Genomic DNA, 4,648 nt, shown 5'->3' on the forward strand with positions numbered 1-4,648 from the left:
TTTGCGCTGGTTTGATGTATGGTAATGTGCGCGCTGCAATACGGCAAAGTGACAGCGCTATAATGTACAATGTAGGCCTACTCACGGAAATGCGGGAATTCCCCGCGACTGTTTTGTTGGCTTGTGCTGTTTAGCGTGTCGTGAATGCAAGAGAAGCTTTGATCCTTGCGCCCTGCAATGCCAGTCGATGTGCGAGTGGGAGCTCTAAAGAGTAAAATGTAAACAAACAAAACGGCAGAAGTTACAGGGTTTGTACAGTTCTGGTCGAGGTGAGGATTTAGCTTTTAACGTTTTGCGAGATAGCAGAAACCACTCTATGAGATGTCAAAGAGCATGCAATTCTAAGGGGTATCAAAAGTTTATTTGATGAAAATCGGTTTTGAAATAGCTGAGATATCCCAAAACAAGGTGCAACAAAGAGATCCTAATAAAAGACGTGGCCTGTCGTCTTTTATTATCATCACTTTTTTGGATACCTCAGCCATTTGAAAACCAATTTTCATCAAATAAACATTGAATTCTTCTCAAAATTACATGCTCTTTCATATTTCATAGGAGGTTTCTCATTATCTCACTTAGGAATGTTCAAAACATGAATCCCCACCTCAACCAGTACTGCACTGTACAGTCCCTTTAACTGGTCTTTGATGATCAGAAATGGCGTTATGGCGTGTAACCACGTTTTGAGTACTTCCGCGTAGGATCAATGTACAAAGTATATTGGTCCACCAATCCACCTACCAACGTAATCCCCACACAAAATTAATGTAGGCCTCATCTTTTGGTGTATTTCAGAGGAAATGTCGAAGCCTGCAGATGCATGGCAGTTGGTGGTAATTTGTGGTATGCAACAAATCTTTTCAGTTTTTCTTCAAATCTTTTTGATATCCCAGGACTGAAAAAAAAAAAAATTAGTATCTCGTATAAATTAACCATCTTCCTCACATATTTTGTGCATAACTTGGCATATATTTTCATTGTTTAGCAGTAGAATATCAAATCTTTCAGGTAAAATAATTATTTGGCTAATGCGTATTTTTGCGTGTTTGATAGGACTGAATAGCAAAGAAGTTATTACCAACTGAATTTTGTTTTCGTGTCCTATTTTTGCACACTAAATAACCAGTGCTGTCGAAAATATAAGGAATAGCTGGTTGAGGAATAAGTATGTGTAGGCCTATATACCATGTACCTAAACAAAAGTGCTCTCTTTTTTTGTCAAAGCAATTTGTTAACCCTATGTGTGCTTTGAGTGTCCTGACATAGGAAACCACACACTAAGTAGTATTGTTCACGCTGTCCAAAGTCCATGGCACAGAAATGCTTAACACCTGAGATATGATATGGGTATGAAGTAGAGATCCTTGTTTATTCTCTTTCTCTCGTGATTAACACCTCCCTGGTTCTACCATTTTTTCGCCATCTCGTATAATGGCAGGAATTAAGTCTATCAAATCTACTCATGCTGATGTCAGCATTGTAAGTAACTGCCCTTGATGAAAGCGGTGTCGCGCTGCCTGAGATATAACGACTCGCTCAACAGCAGCAGTCAGTGTTACGCACTAAACAATTGCTAAAGTTAGACAGTTGTGGGGAATCCCGTGGTTAAGTGAAATCGTATTGTCCAATGATGGCTGGGATTTAAAGGCGTTACCATTTGCAGATGAAACAAAACCCAACTTTATAGTGCTTCACAATAGTTCAACAATGTGAGTTAGGGATAGAAACAACCAACGTAACAAAAATTATCATAATCAATGTTAAGTATTGTTAAATGTTTAAGAAAATGTGAACAGTAGCTAAAATAAAACTGTCCACAGTTATGATTTAGTGAGGAAAACAGTAATATATCCTTAATATTGTAACGGTTTTATATTCATACGTATATGATTAAGTATAGGGTTCAGTACTGTGTTGTGTTTTTGTTATGTAAGCTAGGTAATATGCTCTGTGTGTTTCTGTTGTGTAAGCGAGGTACACTGCCAGCTCAGCGTCTTCTCTGTCTCTTCTCTTCTCTTTGACTTAATCAGCTCGTCTATTGTCTCTTATGTTGTTCCTTGTCTCTCGCCTAGTCTCCCTCTCTCCCTCGCTTATGTTGTTCTTTGTTCTCGTCCAGTCCCTCTCTCTTCCCCTCTCCTATGTTGTTCTATATGTTTGTAATCCGGTCCTCCTCTCTTCCCCTCTTCTATGTTGTTCTTTGTTCCCCGTCAAGTCTCTCTCTCTCCTCCTCTCCTTTCTTGTTCTTTGTTTCTTGTTTACGCTGGGTCTGGTGTGTCTAATTATTTGACCGTCTGCTTTGTAAACGTGATTGACAGCTAGCCACACTGACGGTCACTGCCATGTCCACTATGGAGCTAGAGATTGAGATTGGATTCAGATAGGCAGATTACTGTGAGTGGGATCGAGTTCTGGGATTAGTGTCAGAGTTCGGCAGATCACAAGAATGACAATGTTATACCGTGTACATGTACTGAATGTCATGTGGAGCAGGCGAGTGTCATGTCGCCTTAATAAAGTCATTGTGAACCGGAATCTTGAGTCTTAGTGCAGTCTGTCATGCTTCAACATCTATTCTATGTACAGTCCGTGAGGCCCGCTACTGAACCTCATCTATCACGGAATCTCAAAGGAACAATACATGTCTTCTCACACTTCTCCGACCCAGTACATCACACTCACAATCTCCTAATAACTATACCACATACGACTATGTTCCGGAGAGAGACCCCGTGACAATATTTTAGGCTTTATTGCAATTTTTTTATAAGTATAATGTTTTGTGACACAACTGAACTACACATATCATCAAATGTGATAATTCGATTTCTTTTTTAAATCACCGCTCCCAATGGCTAATGTACCTTTAACGGGACTACGGGTATTTCCAGTGACTATCTATCGGGCTCTGCACCACTTGCTGTAGTACAGATTCTGGTCACTTTTTGTCGTTGTGCACATTCCCACCACCTGAGGCGCCACCTCCCTGCAAACACCATGGTCTAGCTACCTCCATGCACACACCAGTCGCGCAATCCCCACGCTTATCTGTCAGCAATCTTGATGGTGCCGAGCCCTTTGTAATAAAGGCCGCTTCGAGACTACGGGGATTTCCCGCGACTGTCTATCTTGCGCTGCACTTGCTGTAGTCCAGATTGTGGCACGATCTCAGCTGCCTGTATAATCCCATACCATCCGTAACGTATACTTAAAGGGATCGCACAGTTTTGGTTGAAACCTAATTTCAGGTTTCTAACATTTTTTTGTGAGATAATGAGCATAATGAGAAACCTCTTATGAAATATGAAAGAGCATGTAATTCTATGAGGAATTCAATGTTTATTTAATGAAAATTGGTTTTGAAATGACTGAGATATCCAAAAAAGAGCAATTCTAATAAATAAGTGGGACCCACACTTTATTACGATCACTTTGTTTTATTTTGTTTTTGGATGTTTCAGTCTTTCCAAACCCAATTTTCTTCAAATAAACTTTGAATTCCTCTTAAAATGGTATGCTCTGTACTATATCATAAGTGTTTTCTTGGTATCTTGCAAAAATTAAAAGCCCAATTCTCATCTCCACCAATACTGTACCACATCCCTTTAACGTAACGTGAATCATTTAGCAAACAGTCCAGGGAGTGGACAACACTTGCATGCCGTGAAATCCAGGGCATCTTCAATCCTCTTGTGTGACCCATCATGCAAAGCCAGTCAATGTTCAAGTGACCTCTATAAATGTAACAAAGAGTGATAGTTTATAGAATAATATTAAAATGATCCCAGATGAAAACCTGCAAGTAATAATGTGTTGTAAAAACGTAATATAATTTGTATTGTTGAAAGGACTGGCCTCGACGAACCTGCACGCTATTGCTGGTTCCTTTCTTTCTTTCTTTGTTTCTTTGTTTCTTTCTTTCTTTCTTTACCAACAGCACTTGTTCTTTAACTGTTGACTAGTGTGACCATATTGACTATGTTTGTTATGTTTTTGACAAAAGAAGCTCATATTGCAGAAATGTAGCAATGTAATTCCATTACAATAACGCTTGCTGAACAAGTTAACCTGTGTAGAATTATGCACGCTTCCTCCTTTTGTGCTACTTCCTTCGGGCCCCTATTCATGCATTCTAATGTTGAAGCTGCCATGTCATCATTATTGTTCATTGTGAATTGTTAAAGATTTTAAAAACAATATTATTCTTCATCCAAATCACTATGAATTCATGAATTCTGTGATACCCATTATAACCAGTTTATACACGTATAAAGTCCAAAATGTAAAAGTCTGAATTCAGCGAAGTTCAAGCTCCTTTAAAGCGTAAAACCTACCTGACCACTTACATATACAATTTCACTTTACAAAAAGTCACAAGATCATTGCAATCGATTGTGAACAAAAGTAGTCCATGGCTGCGTTTATCTAAAAAATTTCTGAGGCAGAATCACGATCCTAAACGCGTTTGAGGCATTTTAAACGCAACCGTGTTTTCAAACGCGTTTAGAATCTCCGTTTTGAAATGCCTTTCAAAGGGCGTTTTGAAACACGTTTGATACCACGATCGCCATTCTGTGAGTAGAAACGCAATGCCGTTTTGAAACGCGTTTATATCTCGAGGTCAAATCCCAGCTGTTTCCGGTTGTGCTGT

Source organism: Diadema antillarum, unplaced genomic scaffold (genome assembly GCF_040938485.1).
Source record: "Diadema antillarum isolate AM-2024a unplaced genomic scaffold, OU_Dant_1.0 scf00000134, whole genome shotgun sequence".
Taxonomy (NCBI): Eukaryota; Metazoa; Echinodermata; class Echinoidea; order Diadematoida; family Diadematidae; genus Diadema; species Diadema antillarum.